Source organism: Manacus candei, unplaced genomic scaffold (assembly GCF_025592945.1).
Source record: "Manacus candei isolate 608988 ecotype Guabito, Panama unplaced genomic scaffold, ASM2559294v1 h1tg000011l, whole genome shotgun sequence".
NCBI classification, from domain to species: Eukaryota; Metazoa; Chordata; class Aves; order Passeriformes; family Pipridae; genus Manacus; species Manacus candei.
Window position 1 is genome coordinate 6876707 of NW_026138059.1, and position 22917 is coordinate 6899623.

Genomic DNA, 22917 nt, shown 5'->3' on the forward strand with positions numbered 1-22917 from the left:
AATGTAGTGCTGATCTTTTAATCCCCTTTTCCATGTTTTAACAGTGGAGCAGTGTACCCAGGCACCAAGGCAGCCCCAGCCTCTCGGAGGGTGTTTTTGCAGCCAGACACTATCTACCATCCCTCCATTCACATGGTACCAAGGTTTCTGGATATGTATTTTTCTTATCGAGTCATCAAACCAATGCAGCATCAAAGGAAGCTGTCAATTCACAGCACGTCACCCACGCTTTGAACTTAGGAACTAGTCAAACCTTTTGGAGTTTTATTTATTAAGGTCAAAACTGGGTTTGAATTGTCAATGAGGGCAGGAGAGTGGTGAGGGGAGCAAAGGATGGCTGCTGACTCAAGAAACCTGCTGGGACTTTGTGGCCCACTGCTAGGCAACAGCCCATCCCCACCACAGCAAACATACGACCACAAAATGAATGACCTCATCTACAAATCAGCTATTTGATATGCAGATCGGACTGCTGGCCTCTGCCATAACACAGCACTGCACGGACAGCAGGTGCAGTAGGAACAAGTACATGGCCTCTTCATGTTTTAAAAGGCAGGGCTAGCTTGTGCTCACCCACTCCCTCTGGCCCTTTGCAATTCCTGAAGCTCTATTGCCTTCATTTTTTATTTAGACCCTCCATTTAAAGAAAACATGGCGATTCCTTTCTGCTCCCCTCCGTGCCCAGCCTCAGGCCTAGAGAGGAAGGGGTAGGGCTAAGAAACTGCACCAGCAGCCTTTATGATTCCTCAAGCATTTGAACACACAACCTGAAAAATCAAAGGGCATTTTAGGAAGGAATTGTGATTTCTGAAGTTTTTGCCTTCTCAGATGTCATATCCTTGCAAATTACTATCAAAGTGTGGGGTCTTGTTGTTTCTTTTTCAAAATGGAGACGCTCTTTGTGCAGATAGTGCGTGTGGAAGACGACATTTCTCCCTGTGCGTGCATACTCTCCTTTAATTGCATGGAGAGTGCTGTTTGCATCCTACAGTAAGTGAACTACAAGCAATTTTGAGGACAGACTCACAAAAAAATAAACACACCATTTTGAAACAGAATTAAAGTATTTTTTGGCTATATGTTAAAAAGAATAAAGAGCTGCTGCTACTCTGGACTATGAAACAGCACTGAGCCTCTTAGTGGGCCTCAAAGAGCAATAAAACACAGTGTAATATAATTTGTATTGTCTGTGGTTGCAGGTTATGTCCTGAAAGCTGTAAACTATTACAGCTTTATAGCTATGCTGCTGGTATTACCTAAATGAAAGGACGATTTGTTCTAAAACTGTAGTTTGTATGATAGCGAATCTTAAATTCATCAGGACCAATTGATGAAAGAGGAGATAAAAATACTGTGGAGCCAATAGAGACAAAGCCCTAATGCAAACAAAACAAAAGTTTGGTGTGGTGCCTGACCCCTTCAAGCTTCTGCCTCATACTTCTGGGGGGCAGAATTGATCATCCCTGAGACTACAAGGTGTATTCAGCTAACAGGGCTGAAGGAAGCCTTGGGCTGCTTATTACAGGAAGCTATGAAAAAATAGATATTTACATTATTGTGTCTAGATCATTCTGGCACTCTAAAGAAAGATTCTGAATTTGCTGGACCATAAGAGCTCCTTCTTTTTACTCCCTTAAAAGAGTTTTTGTTGAAAAATGCACCTTCGAGTGGTAAAGACAGTGATTTAAGGAGCCAATCTTACAACACCGTGTCTTTCGCCTGAAGGCTGTGAAAATGTTTAGGTTTTTGTCTGAAACCCCGGAATTTCCTGTTAAAGAGAAATTGTTTTTTTTCTGCTTGTACCCAGTTGCAATGCTTTAGCTTGATTCAGGCTTGAATTTAAACATAGATGAAATGTATGTCATTATACTTGCTCAAGCCCACAAATTATTTGTTAGATAATTCTGCAGCTGGTTCCTTGTAACTCTCAGTTTCTACATAAGCCATTAGCTGCTGGTAAAGAGGATAGGGTCTGACTGGTGACAGACTCTTTGTCACTATGAACTTCTGTTAGGCTTATGAGGGACAAACACTTTTAATTTTAGTTCAGAATACATATCAAGTTAGAGCACTCAAATATTTGCTTAAAACTGACTAATCTGCAAGTTGTTTTTTACTAAAAACTCACAGGAATGGTCACAGTGAATGAATGCTAATAGGAAGGATGCAAAAGGAAATGAGACTGGACACTGAAAAGGAATGATGATGACACAATTGCCCCATTTTCTTTCAAACAGGTTTTGCTGCTAGAGTACGTTTGGATGTCTGACTTTCAAACCAATGCCTCAAGGTCCCCAAAATGTTGTCTTCAGGGCCTGGTTCAGTACAGAGCCATAGTGCTACCAGTCTCCACATTTGTCCCCTGCCTGACAGAGCAAAGCCAGCAATTCAAAACAGTATGTGGTTTGATATCAGGGAGTTTGAACAGGTTCTTTATGACTGAGCAGGCCCAAAAGAGGACATAGACCTGCCCTCCTGATGTAGTGCAGGTGATCAGCAGGCAATGGAAGGGGGGAGGGGGACTGTCCTCTCTCCTGTTGCAGCTCTGCAGTACTGGCACAGTTCTGTGAGATTATGGTGGTGCACCTGCCTTCTGTTTCTCTGAGGACAACCCATGTAGCTTACCTGGGAGAGTGTGGGCCATTGTAGGCATTCTCAGTGCCTCTTATCCAGGAGGCTGATGCACATTTTGTTACTCAGGGAGACATATATGGGAAAATTGACTGGCAAAGTCTGTTTTCTCAAAGTGGGGTCCCAAAAAAGTCCTCAAATCTGTAAACTTCCATGTGCTTTAAAGTCCTTAAACAATCTCTGTTGCAACTTCTCAGATATTTGGCTAGATGGTTACTTGAATGTATTTTATGTTTTGAAAGTATTTGCTGTTGAGAGCACTAACCTCCATGCTCTGTTGGTGACCATACGGCAGTGCAGGGCTGGGTAGCTGAGGAGCCCCTCCAGGACTCCAGCATGTGCTGACACCTCTGAAGTCTTGGGGTATATCCCAGGCACCTTTCACTCCCAGCTATGGCTCAGCTTACTAATAGTTGCTCCACAGAGAGCATCCTATGTCTGGCACAGGTGCAAAGATATCACAGAAGCGTGGAGGAGTTTGGGTTGGAATGGACCTTAAAGATCATTTCGTTCCAACCCCCTGCCATGAGGAGGGACACCTTACACTAGACCAGTTTGCTCAAAGCCCCATCCAATCTGGCCTTGAACATTTCCAGGGATAGGAGGATATAATTAATTCCTATATTTGTAAGGACATACCATAAGACAGGAAGACTTCCAACTGAAGGCAATTTGTTCTGAGTGATAAACATTAGAAAACTTTTGACTGCTGTAAACACAGGACTTTCTTGTTGTGGTATTAATAGCAAAGAAATGTCAAGAAGCCAGAGTGGGTGACAGAGAGCACAGTCTTGGTGAGACCTGGATGTGACCATCCATTCAGCCCTGGGGCTGGCAGGGCTCGGTGGTACATCTGCAGGCTTTCCCACTACCCAGTGCCAGAGAATGATCTAAAGCCTTTTCACATAATATTTGAATGAGGTTTTAAATAAAGATGCCAATAGTGTGTACAGATCACAAAAGGCAAAGCTGCTGGTATGCAAGCAATTTGGGATGAGCACTGGATGTTTGGATGGACTGCTCGGGTGATAGCTAGCAACTGAAGAGTGATTTCTGAGCCAGCTTAGTGACATCTGTTCAAATTTCTTGCAGAGTGCAGGCTTCCCTCCCCTGTGACAAGGCCAGGCACATTCCTTCTGTCCTGCCTGACAGCACAGAAGTGGTGGTGGCTGCTGCTGTCCCTGACCCGGGCCCCACAGGGGCAGAGTCTACTGGTGTGAAGCTGCTGCTGGGACAATGTGAAAGGGTGAGATTATTCTGATATGCAAACAGGGAGCCCGCCTTGAAGTCAGGGAGAAGAACAAGGGTGCTAGTGGAAGGAGGACAACAGCTCCCAGTGTTAAGACTGCTCTTGCTGAATTCATCCCACTAAAGAACAAAGCAAGGAGAGCCTTGCAAGAATTTGATCCTCCAAGAAAGGCTGCTACAGTGTTAACCCCTTCATGGTGAGACATTTGGGATGTAACCTAACTGGAATGTCACTGGAAGTGGCAGATTGCTACACTCTACAGGTGAGCAATGCCACAGGCTCTGGAAAGGGATCACTGGCTCTAACATATTGCACCTGATTTTTTGAGGGGAGGTGTTAAAGAAAAATTGGCAGTCCTGTGGCGTTGAAAGAGTTATTACAAACCAGAGGATAAAATGTCAATGATGCCTGATGCAGAGAAATGTGCAGCATTAGCAGATATGTGCTGCTGATCTAGTAGCTACTAGCCCTCTCTGTTTCACTATGTGATATTTCTGGGTTTCAGTAACCAGCCCCATAGGAGGTCTTCCTTGATACTTTTAATCAAATAGTGGCATTTGGCTCCTGGCCAAGGAAAGGAAGCAAGCAGAGCTACTGGCCTTCAGGAAGGGTTTGGGTAGGGATTGCATCGGAGCTGGCAAGCGAGCAAAGACAGCGCACAGGCTCCACCTGCACTGGACTGGTAGGATGTGTTAGCCTTTTTGTGCCAAGGCAGCCCTTCCATACATTTTCTAATCCCACTAGAGGAGATAGATCGCATTCAGGAAAGACATAATTTCCATATCCTTTGAATGTGAATGTGTGAGGCCAAGTACCATGTCTTCTGCTGTGCCTATAGGTCTCCATTCAGAAAAACAGCAGCGTTTCACGGTTCCTCTGTGCTCACCCTCCCCTGGCTGCTCTCCCCACCTGCAGATACTCTGCTGACAGTTCCATCCTTTCTAGCCAATACACTCGGGACACTGCAGCCACGGTCCTAGCTTGTTTCTGCAGTCCCAGGATCAGTGGCAGCCCAGCTCTGCACAACTCACAGCCAAAATTTTTGGTGGTGCAGTTGTACTGAATTTTGCCAGTGGAGTGTGACTTTGAGATTAGAAATTACTGGACTGTAAATGCCTTGCACCATCGTCTGCACTCATCCACCGTGATATTCCTGCTGCTTGTGTCATCCCTGTTTCTAATTCTGAACTAGAAAGGTCACTCCAAGGCTCCATCTGTGCTGGATGTGATTTGCTGCTATTGCAATAGTTTTTGCAAGTACATAGCACTGACACCCCATGCCGGTAAACGTCGAACATCTAAATTTACACCGGAGGTTTTGCCAATCACCCCCTGATAAACAGGGAGTTTTGTGTGTGTGTGTGTGTGTGTGTGTGTGTGTGTGCTTCTCTTTCACTTCATTCTCACACACAAAACTTTCAAGAATAAACTAAATTTAAGCTGTAGCTGAATAATTGTAGACAGCAATACAAAAATTTGCTCCTAGGCTTGAAAGTACTTGAATTTATTTTTGTGATGCTCCCTCTGCAGATTATATTGCCCTTTTTTCTCTTTTTTTTCCCCTTCCCCCAGGAAGACCCATATCGTAACAGCTTAACAGAGGAAATTCATTCTGCCTCTGCTTTCCTGCTTGGTGTATATTTAAATAATTGCTACATTATAAAAAGCTAAATTGCATTCCCACCAGTTGTCCCTCAGACCAAACCTTCAAGGATATGCTAAACAATAATGACTGCAACAACAGTAAACTCAAAAGGCCTTGAGATCCCTTCAAAGATAAGATGTCTTGCTGTTTCCCTTCCATACTCGGGCACTTTCATGCAGATTAGCAAACAGCATGCATACAGCCCGCATAGGCAGAGCAATGCTTGGAGTGGGGTGAGTTTGGCCCTCTGGGAATCTAGGAAAGAAAAATGTAAAAATCGAAAGATAATGCTCCAGTGCTGAGCCAGGGTAACTCAGCTGGGGCCAGGAGTGCTGAGCGGGATACGCTGTGTCGCCCATGACCTGGCAGCCATTAGCGTTTCACATATTCCCCCCTCGGCCACAAATCACCAGACAGCTGCTCTTCTCCACATGTCACCTTGTGTCTTGCACAGCTCTGACCTATGACTTTCCCACGGCTGGTGGCTCTGGTCCGGGATTGTCCAGTGTGTGGGCAGGAAGAGAGGCAGAACGCGGGGTACAGGCATAGGAGGCAGGCGGGGGGGCAGGTAGCAGGGCAGGCAGAGGGGGCAGGCAGCACAGGCAGTGGGGCAGGCAGCAGGGGCTGCAGGGTAGGAAAGGGGGCTGACAGGGGGCCAGGGAGCGGGGCCGGGGAGAGCGGACAGGCAGAGGGGGAAGGTAGGGGGTTCAGGCAGCAGGGTACAGGCAGAGGAGCAGGCAGTGAGACAGGCAGTGGCCCCTCGCTGGCTGACGGCAGATGGGGAGGGCAGGAGTCGGGATTAGCAAGTCCTCCTCACCTCCCCACCCCTTCCCCGGCCCCAGCTGGCTGTTTAAAAAGAAAGCCATAAACCCATTAGTACAAAGACAAATGAATCTCATACCCTGAGGCATTCCTTCATTCAGAACTGGCCTTAACCACTTTTCCAACCTCCCTCTCTTAAAACCCACTGTGTTTTGGGTTTTCTTCTACAATAGCAGAGTTCGGCAAAATGCTTGACAATACACCCAGTTAGGAGGTTTTTAGTAAAATTTTATAACCTCACTTTCTATATGTGCAGGTATATATATATTCATATATGCACGTGTATAAATCCCTGCCAGCATGTATATGTCCAAATATATGCTCAGATATGTCTTCCACATTATTTATATAGATACTTTTTTTTTTAATTCAATGTAAATTAGGTATATATAGTGTCGATTAACATTGGAAACTGGATGTATGCTATAGCTAAATTTAACATTATATGATTTTATGTGTCCTTTACATTAATGCTAAACACATGTGAGCCTGTGGATCTGCAGCCAATGTGAATTATTTCCCTTTGCAGCTATATGGGATGTAGAAAATGATGTGGCAATACTGTAGTAACTATAGGGGACTTACCACAGCAGAATGGTGGGAAGTGCTCAGAGGAAATGACAAGTGAAAATATAAATAAGGTTTTATGGAGGTTTTTGTTTGTTTATGTGTTTGTTTGTTTTCCAATAAAAGAAACTGCCCTAGATAGAGACAGTACAGAGGAAACTACTCTGTAAATTATATAAATAGTAATCCATTTAAAAGATGCAAATAAAGTTTTTTTTAAAACGAATACAGCTAAATTAAATATGGCTGAATAATACTTCAGATCTTCTGGAACTGTGCATAATTGAATGTGTAACTGAACTGCTAAGATAAATGCTAAGGGACACTGCTTAAGTCTCTTGCTTTTTAACTTTCTGTCATGATCAACTACTTCCTATTCAGCTGTAATTTGCAATTTCCTGCCGTTGATTATATACATATATGTATATAATCGTGTTAACTAGCCCATAGTTTAAAAATGTGTATTTAAACTGAGTGGAAGAGTTAAGCATCCTTTATATTAATTTGATCTGACTTCTTCTTGGCAACTCACATCTCTTCCCACTGGTTTTATCACCTTTTGATTTTTCAGAGTTTTTCTTGGAGTGCTTTACTTTCCACATGTAAATAACATTATGTTCTGCATGTGGTAGAGAGTATTCTTGAATCACACATGGGACTTTCAACCAAAATTGTATGGATTACAGTTTAAAATAATTTTAAAGTAGTAGTCCTATTTAGTATACTCTGACCACTGAAGCTGAGCAGTCATTGGCATGACTGCACAGTCCATCCCTTCAGAAAAGGCAGTAGAACCAAGTGTTAATGCTTGATAGTGACTGTTTAGGCTTTATGAATATGGCTATCTACTCCATTAAAATCAGGTGCAGTCATAAAGACTTCTTTAAATCACAGCTCTTTCTTAATCAAGGCTCACATCATAGTCATTGAAGTTATAGATTAGTAAAGATTTTGCCCTTAAGTCAAAATCCTTTTATTTGGTTTATGTAATTTATAAAATTCTGGCAGGGCAAGGACACATTATTCTCCTATGTTAAACCTATCCAAAGGTAGATTAAATTAGTTTTGCTTTATGTCATGTTTCTTGTCATGAATAATCCTGCAGTCAGAGGTGACAGACACGTGACATAAACGCGTTTAACGGGGCTGGAGGCTTTTCAATCAGCTGGTGCACAAGGAGGCACAAATGCTGTTGAGGTAAAAGAGTTCTCTGAGTAAGGATATGATTTGCCAATGCAGTTATCTAGAAGTCTAAGTTTTGATGAAAGACTTTTAAATCTCTTCCGTGTTTTGGAAAATTTGACCTATATCCCTTAATCTTCTATTGATGTCTCCAGCTGCATGTTTGAAGCAGAGGACATGCCAAGTTGATTATGTTTTCTAAAACAACCTAACTTTTCAATGTGAAAGAAGCCAAAGAGGGCAGTGCAGCACAAGGCGACAAGCCTCAAGCCTCAGAATACTCACAGATTAGCAAAAAATGCTTTTGTAAACAGCATTTTGCAGAGACCTCAGCTGTTAATTGTTATTGTAATGCACCACATTTTAATTGAGTTAATTGGCACAAAATGTTTGTCTCTATTGACTGAGATAAAATGTTAAAAGTCCTTTGATGGCAATTGGAATTACAGTAGGCAACCTTGACAATGGAAGTCAATGTTTTACAATGTGTTGCTGTTTAGCCGTGTTTGTTTGGGGGATGAAGCATAATGTTGCTTATCTCCGAGGTATCCATTTTGCCTTGGGAAAAAGCATCCCAAAGCACTACTGCAGATTTTTTTTGTGTTCCAGCTGACTGTATAGAGAGGTGAAAGACAGGCCATCTCAGGTTAATTCCACTGCTGCAAGGAAGGCCCATTTCAAACTCTTAGCAGAGGCCAAGGCTTTCACAAGAACACTCTGGGCTTGACTTTGCCTATCACCCATAACTGTGTGCCTGCACACACTCTCCAAGAGACAAACAAACTTGGGGAGGCAGCACGATGATCAGTAAACAACCGGGTCCCTTCCTTAGCAGACAGCCAGGTCCATCCCTCAGAAGATACAGTCCATCTCTCCTCTTGCTGCTAAGGCATTGCCGTGTGGTGCTGGGAAACCACCGAAGAGACATGAGAGAGGAAAATAAAAAAAAAGGAGTTCACACAGTGGGATCCAGAACTGAGAGTCCCAAGGCCAAACGGGAATTTAGCCAGAGGCAATGAGGCACTGCCTGGATCCTAAGTCTCAGTGCTGCTGAGACAAGTTCTACTGCTCTCTTTGGAGGAGTGCGATGCCTTCTAGCTCCCAGATTTCTTCCACTGTGGTTGAAAGAAGTCTTTATGGTCATTTTAGCTCAGTTCCTATGTGTGCACCCAGTGAAGGCCCTCAAGTGAAAAATAAGCCAAATCAGTCTTCAGCAAAGACCAGGGCAGCTCCTGACCCTCTGCAGAAGAATGTTCCTGAATGGTGAAGTGAAGAACCAGGTGGTTGTTGCCAGGGTCTAGTCACGCCTGAGTGCAGATGCCACCCCACTGGGTCAGACCAGCAGCTGCAGGCAGGGAGGGAATGACGTATGCTGTGAGCAGGCAAGGTCAAACCTCCTTCTCCTCCTTCTCAAGACAGCACTCAAAGCTGGTGGTGCCCACTGCCACTGGTGATTACACACATCCTCTGCTGACAGCAGGCAACTGCACTAAGTCTGGGAAACTCAAGCCAAAATGTAGCTGTGCCTTTCCCTTTTTATTATGGTATATCATTTTATCAGCCAGGGGGGTTCAGTTCTCTTCAAAGTTATTGTTATAATTTAACTTCCAGGAACACAGTACCCGACTTTGCTGAGATGGAAGCTTCTCAGCAGCACTTTGGTATCGGAGAGCACTGGAACACTGCCACGGGTCAGAAAACGCTGCCCAGGAAAGAGGGTGATGAAAGTACCGACACTTTTGTTTAAACAATTTGCCTTCCTTTTCCCCTCGAGGAATAGTTTATAAATCGTATACCTGTCAAAGCGGTGCCAACACACTAGTTAGACAAATTTCTATTTTTGACATGAGCATGTGTTTGGCTGCACTTCCAATAGCTGGCTGGAGCTGCCTGATTATGTGATACATCCAGACAGAGCATCTCTGCATTCCAGCGACCACTAGCTGTGACTGGGCAGGTCACCCATTCAAACTGGAAGTGCTGAGGCGTGATTCTTAGTCCCTTGCTAATTAAGCATTAGGAAACAGCTGAAGTTTGGGTTTTTTGAGTTTTGAGATCTGTTATTGTTTTTCTGCTGCTGACAGCTTGCAAAAACTCTTCCAGCAGACTGGAGGGAAGGAGTGGACCTGAGCAATGTAGTGAGGTTGAGGTTCCTGCAAGCAACAAGCACAAAACGGGTCTATATGGCTAGACAGTCCAATTCCTCTTACTGATGGTGAGAGATGGAGAAGCTCTGAGGTTACTCTCATTATGGTTTTTTTTGGAGTTGCTGCTTTTCATTACATACATTTCACATAGTCCATCTAAGGTCAGGTCTGTTGGTTCACACACTACCATCTTTCAAGAGCAGAAGGAAATAAACAGAAAGTTGCCATAAAACCATCAAAACTCAACTTTCAGGAAACAAAATCCACATAAAATGTTTTCATAAGTTTGTCTGAATCACTTACATCTCTTCTGTCTCTTATTCATTATTATACCCTAGTTGAACTTTTTTGAAAGAGGCACCTGGTGACATACTTCTCTGTGTTAGCTGGTGTAGCATCCAATAAATGAATTGGTTTAGTAAGCAGAGTGCCTACCAGGCCATCAGTAGTAAATCCACAAAGGGTTAATGAAGCCTGAAACTACAGTCACTTTTGTGTGATGGCCTCTCTGCAAACACTTCAAAGGAGACATCTCTGTGGTGTGAGCTACAAAGAGAGTATTTGAATGTTAAAGGCTACCACAGAAAACAGAAGGGCAGTCAGCTAACTGGGTGAACTTCCATTGGCAAAGGGAGGTGAGAGAAAGAAGAGATGGTTTTGCAAATATGTAACAAGAACATGCAACAGAGAAAATATGTTAAATTGTCAAAAAAAGGAGGCGATAAGATTTTGTCAGTTGAGACTTTGAGCTCTTTGGAACAGAGGCTATTCTCACATGTAGTATTTTTATATATTTATAAAGCAGGTTCTGACCTCAGACAAAGGTCTTTTCAAAATCTCACCTATCTGCATCTTTATATATCTAAATACCCTTCATAAAAGGACCCAAAGTCATGTAGATTTAAAACCACCTCAAGTCTATAATAAAGAACGATGATAGATGGCAGAAAAATGAGCTGCGGCAGGTAGATATGCTGTGACCAGAGGGACTGGTCTGTTCTTGTTTTGCATCCACATTAATTAGCAAGAAGTGGGAGTAAACAGCATCTTAATAGAGAAATATTACAAAGGGACTTTGAGAAGTTGTAGGGATTAATTAGATAATCTTCATAAGACATTTAAAATATGAGTGCTTCTTTGCATCCTTTCACTTAATTAAACTTTTATTTCATCTAACAAAAGCTCACTAGAAAAAAATCGTATTTTTATCAGTCAAGAGTGCAAAAATTTAATTTATACCTTTTTTTTCCTTTCATTTTCAATGTATATAGCGGATGTGTCTCTGTGGGTATATGTTTGTGTGTATATACGTGCATATAGGAGAGCAATAAAATATGTGTGGAAGTATATGCATTCACACAATAACCCTACTGGGAGAGAATTAAGAACAGTATTCTTAAAAAAAAAAGTTTCCGTCATCTCTTTTTTATATTCACAGGTGCAGTAAGAGAGTTGAAGAATGGACATGTGCAAGTGAAAACACTTTCGCTTTACAGTGCTCACTCCTCTTTATTAGAATCAGTATAGGAAAGAAAAAAATAAAAATCTATTGTTCACTTTCACTTTGATCATCATACCTATCATTTTACACACCACATGCTTTTCTCTTCCAAGGGCATATACTGCATTTATTCTGCAGCTGCAGTATATTGATTTTGGACTGCTGACTTCAGTGCAGATGAGTGACAAACTAAATAAGCTGCTGGGTGACAGATAAGTAACCATGTTTAATCTCTTCACTCTGAAATGAAATCCCGTAACTCATTTCAACAAATTGGGTTTCAATAGTTTTGGTACTCAGTCAAGAGAATACAATCATATTAATATTTTTTCTTGTTAAAGACCAGTAGTAGAATAGAAGCTTTCACAGAAAGTGTTGCAGTTTTGCATTCTACCTCTACCAAAGCATACACAAGATTGTTCCAGATTTACACTAACACATCTCTGTAATTTCAGCTGATAATTTTAATTAGATGTAAATATTCATCTGCATTTCTTTTGCATTGTATTTTTTGTTCAATAACTGAGTAGATTATTACTCCTCTTTCACAGCTGTAGTGTTTCCTAATTCTTCATCCACTGAATGAACAACAGACTGCTCAGTGTCCTAATACAGTACTCTGAGTTTAAAATATAGATGTCAGACATACTTTCTTGAATAAATTACTATTATTATTAACAATAATAATAGTTGTTGTTTTGTTGCTGTTGCTGTTGTCATTACTTTATATATTTTCTATAAATATAATTATTATATCATTATTTTTTTTAAAATTTTGGATTATTATTTTCTTAGGTCTCCTAGCAATAAGAATAACACAGTTACTTGTAAGTAGTGTTAAACAGGTGAGGTTTACAACATGTATGGTGAAACCTAGAGTCAGTAAAAAGTGAGTTTTTTTAAGTGCTAGCTACAATACTTAACCCAAAATCTCATTGAGAGGAAAGTATTGTAAGGCTGGAAAGTTTTCCTCTTTCTTGGCACAGCTGGGCAACACACCAAGTAGACCTTACGAACTGTAACATAACACAATGGTACCATAACATCACTGCTCATGCAAGGTCATGTATTGCAAACTGATAGACCGGTTGAAGCCAGGCTGAGTCTGCAGGGGAGATGTGACTGTAATGGGACCAGGCATACTCAAGCTCATTTTTTCCCAACTGTGATGGCACCAGGGAAGTCCTCCAACAACCTGACATCTCTGATGCAACAGAATTATTACTGTCAAAACCTGAACTGACTGAAGCACAGATTAGAGATACGCATAGGCCCTGGCCTCGCCCCTGAGGTGCAGCAAAGGAAGACTATTGCCAGCTGAATGTTTTTTAGTGAAGAGGAACAGCCATAGATCTCTTGCTTGAAGATGTTTGTATAAAGAGCTATTTGAAATGCCTTTTAAAACATGATAACAGTTTTGGAGTATTGCTGAGATCTTTCATACAGAAATTCAGTAAAAGAATAAAATTACCTAAGAAAAAAATTTCCACCTGTAGTTTGGAATATGTGCAGTCCAATAATGTGGCCGATACCTGACCAAATAGGATGGGGTGCAAGGAGAAAATGTATGCTTCTGAATGACTTTTTCAACAAAATCCAGCAAAATGGGATTTAAAACATGGTAGATAAACAGTAATTAGCCAGGGTTTTTTTCCCCACTTTATGTGCTGATGGGTAAGCAAGTTTCAGCACAGAAAGGCTGTTTGAAAACTTCTCATTAGGCAAACGTGCACGGTTTTTAACATTTTCTGGTTAAGCAGAATATCAGTTGTCTAAGCTGAGGCAATGGTAAGCAGTTTAAAAATTGATCAAGCATTCCAATAACTTCTGGGTAAGCTTGAGTTTGTTCTTTAAGAAAGACACTCTGATAACAGCACAGTTTGGACAATTAAAATACAGTAAAGTTCACAGCAGAGGTGACTGGCTGTTTGAAAAGTGCTGCAGCACACAATTTATGACATCCTTTATTTTAACACTGCTCAATATATCCTGTAAAGGCTTTAATGTGCTTAAGCCGGTTTATTCCTTTGTTAATGGTCTGTGATTGCAATCAGGCATGCCCTATAGACAGCTTCACACTTCCGTGTGAAGTATTATTTGATAAAAAACCTAATCAATAAATCTAATTTCTTCTCTTGCCAGATACAGTTACATAATGTGTTTCCAATTTGGGCCTGGATCAGTTTCCTGGAATACTGAATAACCTGTGAGAATTTGCAAGCTTCATACCAAGTTGGCATTCAAAATCACTATGACTGGACTCTAGACCTTGCTTGGTAAAAAGAAAATAGGACTGTCCTTGAAACAACCTCATCTTTCCTCAAGTTTTTAAGGATAATTGAAAAGGTTATAGAACTAAATGAGGAAAGCAAATGTAATGCAGAGTGTAGCTTTCAGAGTTTCCTTTCTAACCATGGGTTTTATAAGACATCATATATTATAGAGCTACAGAAAAATAATCCAAATAAATACTATGTTTTGGTCTAAGATTGAGTGACTACTAGAAGACGGATAGTTGGATAGCACTTTATTTCAAAGAGTGTGGATTATGACAAAATTTTTCTTACAAAAATACTACTGTATATCTTACAAATCTTCCAAACTTTCGGGAAACAGATTAGCCCAAATCTTCATAGAATAGATACCTTGCAGAAATGAGAGCTGCTAAAAAATGAAAATTCATTCCAATGGGAGTTACTTCTTTCAATAAATGTGTTGAATGGAAATCAACCCTTTAGACTCATCTTCTGATTAGTATTGCATCTCTTCTGCATCATGAGATCTTCTATAAATTGCATTTCATTTTTCTTTCCAAATGAATGACAGGAGTCATGCTGGCAGAGGACTGTGACACCACATTTCGAGTCCAACCATAAGGATTTCAGGCACTACCCAAGGGAAACGTGGGATTCCTCATTTTTAGCACATACACCTGGGTCTGTACTTGTAGTTTTTTCTAACGACTGCCTACTGTAAAAATACAGAAATAGTCTTCTGGCCAGACAGATTGGCTGCTGGCAGCCCCTGGGGGACCCAGCACTGGCAGCCCACATTGGGCTGCCTCAAGGCTGTAACTGGGGAATGCAGGCACCTCAGTTCTAATGGAGGGATTAGACTTCTTAAAATTAGATATTTTATCAGCCCAACTGAGAAAGAAATAGAAATAAATATCAGAAAAGGGTGATGTATCTTACACTTAAATAGGTACCTCAGACAGTTTGGATTAGTGAATGTCCAGGGAAGCCTGTTCAATCTTAGCTGGCTTTCAGAGGAATTCAGCCTGGAGTTAAGTAATTTTTAATCTTTCCATGTAGGCAAGACCTCAATCATCTATCTTAATCTTCATTCAAACAATCGGCACATAGGGAAATGCTGAAAGAGACTTTTTTGAAATTGTGGTGGCGGTAGTTGTAGCAGCAGGAGTAGTAGTAATTGTTGCTATAATTGTTACAGGCACATTGTTGCAGGATATTACCATCATAATCTCATACAGGGATTAACACCAAAGTCCATAAAAGATGAACAAAATGTATCACTGCTGTGCCTAGGGCTAAAGAAAACACGTGTCTGTGGTACTATTTGAAGAGTTCTGTGCTTTGCATTTTGACATTGTTCAAATGAGGGTTTATTGTGAGGTTAATTTGAGGTAATGAATCATCAAGACTAACACTCAGTTAGAACCATGTTTCAACCAGAAGTGTTCAGCAGATCAGTGTGTCTTCAACACACAGTAGACACCCATGTCCAGGGCACGTAACTGAAGTGGGGGACCCTACACAAAGCTGTTTCCATCTGCAAGCTCAGTAGCTGGTTGGAAGTTTGAGGGTCTTGAGGGTTATTCCCAATGGAGGAAGTTATTGATGCTACTCTGTCAACAAAAATATACACAGTTCTGTTCTCTTCAAAAACATACAGTTTCAAAAAACTAGGGGCCATTTCCTTGCCAAAGGTTAAAACCTCTTTTCTCAGAATCCTCCAAAGACTCTTGCAGGGTCCTTCTTGGGGGTAATGTTATTGGGAATAATCAGGAAATCTTGGTGATTCCTCTGCAGGCTACTTCTGAGCTCAGATTTACAGCTTGATTTTTATGTCTTGCATACACATATTTACACACACACACAACCATTCATCCTGCTGAAGAGTGAAAATCCCAGGGAAGTACAGCATATTTTATTCTGCCTGAGGTAAAGGTCTGAGCCAATACTTTAGGTTTGGAAAATATTGTTATTTCATTCACCTGCATCCATAAAAGGACTTAGTGGAACTTAAATGAAAGGTAGTGAAGAGTCTTTCAATAAAATTTTAGCCATTCTATAGCAATATTAAATGTATTTCTTCATAGCAGTCTTCAGAGGCCATTCGAGTGGAACGACTCATCATTTTGGACTATATTTGCTCCTACATCTTTTTCAGAAGACAAACTGCACTTTTGGGTGATGAATGCTTGCTTTTTAGAGTGAAACGGTGCTGTAAAGCTCTAGCAGCTAGCTGCTCAAATATCACATGGGGACGGAATTTTTCTAGATGAAAGCCTGAGATTTTCCGCGGATTACATTATTTGTCCTTGGGAGGTTCAAATAGACTGGGAAGAGTTTCTATTCAACATGATAAAAAGATTAGAATTTATAAAGATCAAGGGTCTCCTCAGAAATTTTATATTTCAAGATATGGAACACACCACAGTTAAATTCACTCAGTAGATATCACCACTAGTGTCAGAGCACTTAAAACAGGAGAAAAAGCATCCCTCTGCAGTCAAGTAAATTATAAGTATAATCTAATCAATCACATTATTTTGCAACAAACCCAGTCAATTTTAAAGAGAAAAATAACCTCCTGGTCTTTATGCATATGATTTTGCATCCAAACTGCCAGTCTTTAGACCATTGTACAAGTGACATAGAATAAAAAAAATGTATTTGTACAACAAGTTTGATTTTTGCTGACTTTAGAAATTAAGATTGTGTTTCTAATTCAGACTTATTCTTTACTGATGATAGAATTTTTGCAAGCCCAGGTTACTTACAGCCTGTCCTTCCTGGAAAACTTTGTTTTCTAATTCAGTTCAATTCTATTTTACAATAATCCTTATACCACCCTCATTTCATAGTACTGTGCAGCTACATTATACCACTGACAAATATATTTATAGAATGCTATAGGGTGGTAACCAAAGCCTTCTGAGGATAGTTCAGATACTCAGCATAATTTTCAATTTATGCAAAATTTTGGAGCAATGTCTTTCTATTCAAGAATACTATATATTTTCAGCTATCTATTGATTTCTTTGGTACCTTTCCACAGTGGAGGATTTGACTGGTAAGATATAAAAGATGAACTACAAACAATGGTTAGGTATGCAGTGCAAAAGAATAGTATAGAAATACTCACTTTGGTTTAAAGTGATGACATTAGAGTTAGATCTTTCCAGAGAAATCAAACTTTTGTCATTCCTTATATAAACTCACTGTATGCACTAACAGTTCTCCACTCTAGCAAGACAGATGATAAAAGAAACTGTTTCTTGTTAGATATTTTTGGGGGAAGATAGTTTGCATGGCCAATACATAACCAGGATGCACAGACACACTTTGCCAGCAAATGACACTTCTGAGAGCAAAGACCCTGCAGTGCATGTCATATACTATGATATCATTAAACATATTCTCAGGCTGCTTTATTCTCCCTTACAAAGGCCGATGCATATTATGAGCAAAATTTTTTGTATGATGTAACTGTAGTTGCAAGCACACTCATAGTGGGCAATAAATTATATACGTTTACATATTGTAAATTATATACCTTTACCACACTGTGGTGTGCACTTCTGGCCAGTCTCAGCAGCCTCAGAGACAGAGATAAGAGAACTAAACCCCCAATAAAGTTCTGGAATCGTATTATGGTGATGCGTGTTGATAAAGGAAAGCTAATTTATGGGCAAGCGGTACCATCCAGTCTCAGAAGCGAAGTCAGATAAGAATCTTATCAGTCATGTGACCAACCTCAGACTTCCTTGCATGATCACTCTCCTTGCTCCGTACTTTCCCATCTGCCAAATGTATCACAGAATAGCTCAAGCAGCAATGAGTTATTCCCAGGTTACTAGGGCCATAGCTGAATTGCTGAACTTGGGCCCCAAACTATTCACTCTAGAATATTTCTTGGATATAGTATTGCTGCACTCCAATGATCAGGGGGTAATAAGAGGAGATCTGATTAAAAGCTCATGCCTTGTGTTTATTAAGTCTTTTCTTTCTATTAATTGTTATATTTTCAGTTATATCCTAGTAAAATATAAATACTATGTATATCATATTCTCTGTTTAAATACATAAACCTATAAATATACAAATTTACATATCAGAATAAAAATTGAGTGGTTTATGAAACCCAAGCCCCAAATGGTTTATATTTCACTTAATGAGAAATTAATTTTCCTATGTATTGTGTTGTTTGTCTTGCCAATAATATGATTGGTATCCAGTGTCAGTGTATCTGTTTTCTTGGAAGATGATTTCTAGAAATCAATTTTATTTCAGTTCTTTGGTTTTCTAGACATGTGGGCCTTACATGAAAGTCATTAGCATTCTTGACAAATATTTTTGCCTTTCCTGTTGTCCTCTACTCAGTAAATTGAGAGCTCAACTTTTAAGTCACTTCATGCTTACAGTAACATGAGACAATCAGCATGCATCTAGCAACAGAACTTCAAAGAGAAATCACTATTTCCCCTGACAGTCCTTCCCCATGCACAGCAGCTCCTGGAAGCAGCTGCATTGCTTTGAACTCAACTTTAGCTTTACTTCAGAGCCAACTTAGGGCTCTGAAATGGGATGTAAATTGGTGTAGCAAGGTGGTGTAACCCACTGGTGAGTGGGTGTTAGAGGGCCCCCTCTGTGCAGACCCATAGCATGTCTGAGCTACTTCAATCTCTGACCACAGCTTTCTGCTTCTTTAATTTGTGCTGGAGTAACATATGATTTTACTTCTGCCCGTTCCCAGCTGAACCTCCCTAAATTACTCTTACTGCAAACTGCTGGGCCACCTGAGGCTCAGATTTGGGCCTTACTGATCAAATGAAAGTTCTTTGAGCAGAGGAAATGCACAGGTATATATACCAGTGCCAAGTAATTTCCTTCCTTGAGTTTTTCCCCATGGGTATCTCTCCCCTGACTATCCATGCTATATGTCTATTGATTCCTGCTCTTCTTGAGCTATATTAAACCAGCTCATTCCTTCTTAGAGGAGACTTGCTGTGGTTATATAGATTATTGCCCCGGGAGCTGTAATGCAGTCTTCACCTTACTTCAAGCACTTTGAACTGAGGAAACAGATGGGTGCCAAATGGTGAACAGAAGTGGTCTGGGTCAAGTGATGTGTTGGTGATGCAGCCAGTCCAGCCTCAACGGGGATAGCCAAGGGCAGAGCCAGTGCATACCTCCCATGATCAGGGGACTAAAAGTCACTCCTCAAAGGGAAGAGCTTTAGCAGCAGACATATTCAGAGTATACTTATAATTCATATGGAATCCATATCATTATGAGGAGTCTCCTCAGTTTCTCCTGTGAATGTCTTAGGTCCAACATTTTCTTGTCAGTTGTGCCTGGTCCTTTCAAGGCAAAATCTTTTGAAAGTATTATATGGGATATAGAGAGTTGAAGGCAAGGACAGACACAACTGGACTGAAAAATATCAGTTGACAGGAGATCATGAGCAGAGAAGGAAAAAACACAGACTTTATTTTCTTCTAGGGCTTATAATTAAATTTTCTGCAAGTGGCACATTCAGAATTTTAAACTAATTATACTGGCTCAGAACTCATGGTCTGCTTATCGATTCCCACCTTGCTACTGGGTGCATATCTTTTTTGCTAAGTCTAAAAGTAGATAGCTATGATTTAGGTTACAATTTCCAGCAAAAAATATGTTCACCTGGCTAATGAGAATATGTTTTTAATTGATTTGTTCACAAGCATAATATACTGGAAGAAAGGTCCCTTTCTGGCAGAAAATTACATGCATGCTTTGTGTGCTTTACATACGTAGATCCTACTATCAGTTCCCACCAGCCCAGTAAGAGTAAATCACCACATGGATCCTTAACAAAAAAAGATAACATTGCTGTCTGACTCAAGTCCCTCGGGATTTATTTGTGTAGGAGCTCCAAATGCTAGCTAACACCTTCCAGAGGCCCTGCTGAGACGATAAAGGACTGTTGTATAATTTAACTGAAAAAAAGAGAGACCTTTTCTTAACAAATAAAATAATGTATTAAACTTGAGAAACCTTAGAAAAACAGGTTAAATCTTTTTCTGTACTTCAGCTGAAATGAACACTGGTTCCCTTAGAGAATTCAGTGGGAGAAAACGACTTGCAGGAGATGGCAGGGGTGCAGCTTCCCAGGGTTTGAGCCACACTAGGGCTGCCTGGGACACCTGACAGGAGCAAAGGAGGTGTCAGAGGGTCATTGCTAACTTTGCAAAGCCCTCCAACACCAGCTTAGCTTATGGAGCCAGACAAATGATGAATAAGGAACAAATCATCATTTCCACCAAACTAATGTCAAGCAGCAAGACCCACAGGTTGCTGATAACCAAAGTTAGCTCTTCAAGCAAAGCTGAGTTTGTCCAGTGTCTTGACTACCAGTTCAGGGGGATTAGGGCATAAACAGAAATGTGTGTAAATAGGAAAAATAAAGAAAAGTAGAAATCCCAGAGCTGAAAGGATCTAGAAATCTAAATGCAGATCTACAGTACACAAGGGATATTTGATTTGTTAATTGATCAATTCACAATTACATATACAGGGAAAGCATTACTATTTCTCACATTGTGGACACAGTCATACCTAAGCAAAGTTCGCATGTGCAAAATGGAAATACTTTTCATTAAGCCCTTTAGTTTGTATTGTTGTCATTATTTATATATATTTTAGATAGATCTATCAGGTCTTCTCTAAATATGCAATCTCTGTAATTTCTACCATTTAATGTTTCTTGTAATGATGACTGTAATTTCTACATTAGCAATGTATGTCTGGGGTTTAGACCCTTTAATGTGCCAGATAACAGCTTGCCATGGAAGGATGCTGTGGTGCTGCAGAGCAGCCCAATGGGATCTCTCTCCTGGGGCCCCAGAGGTCCTGCTCCACCCTGTGACCCAAAGGGCCAAATTTGGTGCTGTCACACCAGGCAGCACAGCAGGATTTAACCCAGGGAAGCAGGAAACATTGGACAGATTTGGTTAAAACAATGCAAGTTCTGTGGGTTGACAGGACCGCAGTTGCTTAGATGAAAAGTAATTAAATAAATTGCTGTCATGAAAAAGGAAATCTGTCATCTAGTTTTGGTTATTGCATAACTCAGTTGGAGGAGAGAGATGGCTACAATGGTGCAGCTACACCTTTTTCCAAAGACTGAGGATCTGACCATTCAGTATAATTTAGCAATTTTCCAACCCCTTATTCAGCAGAATGTAGTCTGAGGTGACCTTTTGCACAAACCTCCAAAGGCCACAGAAACTGAATACTTCCAAGCTGACCATCTGACTTATCCTTGTGAAAAGTTACTCTGTATTAGAAGGTCAAAAGAAAAAGAAAAGAAAAGACTCCTCAGCAGGGAGCTGCCCTTTGGGATGTTAGGTAATTTAAATTAACTGGTATCATGCTGAGTAGCTTACATTTCTATATCTGTATGTGAGTGGGAACAGCTAAGGTCAAAGGGTCAGCCTCTTCTTCAGCAGGAAGACATCCCTTTGCTGCTCCTATCTCAGTGAGTATGACACTGAACATCAGCAGTTTCTTTTGGGGTCCATTCCTGAATTCTGCGTGCCATAGCAGAAGAGCCGAAAATGTTAATGTGGCAACAAAAGTAAAAATAGATTTCTCTTTCCCTTGACTGCTACTTTCCAGGGTTTCTTGTCAGAGTTGCTCAGCATCCTCACATTTCCACTGAGGATATAATGCCTAGTCCCTACAGGTAGGAGGATATTTTGTAGAAAGGCTAGTATTAACTTCTGCAGCTACCTCAGTGGGGAAATTTGTACTAAATAGATAGAACAGAAGCCATTAGGAGCTTGTTTAAAGATATGACCTCTAGCTATTAAATTAGGAAAATAAATGGCAAAAGTGAAATAAGCTATCTGCTAACAGCAGAGGGGGAATTTAAATGGTTTTTTAGCCTTTCCTCCCAGGTCTAGAAGCCAGGGTCCCTGGCACTATATCAGGTTTTCTCTGTGACATCGAGTTTCTGCAGGCTCTGCCCATTATGAGTAAAACAGAAGAAATATTAATTTCAAGTGATTTTGCAAAAATCTAGTAATTTATTTTTGAAAGTACTTTGATGCTCATGCATAAAATCAGCATATTGCTACAGGAGTATAAGCAGCATTTTTATGTGTTTTTTCCTTAGTTCTCTTCTTTCCTGTGGGATAGGAGAGGAGAGAATTTGTATGAGTTTTTGAGATTTAGAGATTTGTTTGTTTTTCATATATGACTGATGTGCTAAACATTTCACTGAAGACAATGAAGTAAGTGAAAAACATCTTTCACCTGGCAGAAAGGACAGGTTGATATTCCAAGCCAATATCAGTGAAGTTTGTGATGCTTTGTTCCTTATTCATTCATTCATTCATTGAAATTACTACTAAGAAACATAGAAATTACTAAAACATTTTGTATGGAACACATCTGCTATTACAGCTCATGAGTTAGCCACAGAATAACTCAGTAGCCTCCTTACATAGATTTGGTAATTTAAAATTTTCCTTTAAATGTTTCTCAAATTATTATTTTTTTCAATGCCCTGTGTGAAACCACATGGTGTAGTGTTGTAACTTAACATAGTTTTCAGGCTTTTGAAATTACTTGGTTCCACTAGGTGTTTCACACCACATCTCACTGTAACAGAGCTGTGCCCTGTCTCCTTGCATAATTAAGTTCTTGCATACCAACTAAATCAGTTAATGGATATATTACTGATAAGTTTACTAATAGAAGGTAGGTCAAACTGATTCAGAGGTGTTAGCATATCTCTAAGCAGAAGATTGCATTAGAGATTTAGGGCAGGACTGTTTATTTTTGTAATGGCCCTATCACCGAACTATTGACTGCTGCTGTTTTGTAACTCAAGGAATTTTCTTATTATTCTTGCAAAACTGAAAATGAGGAAATGTACC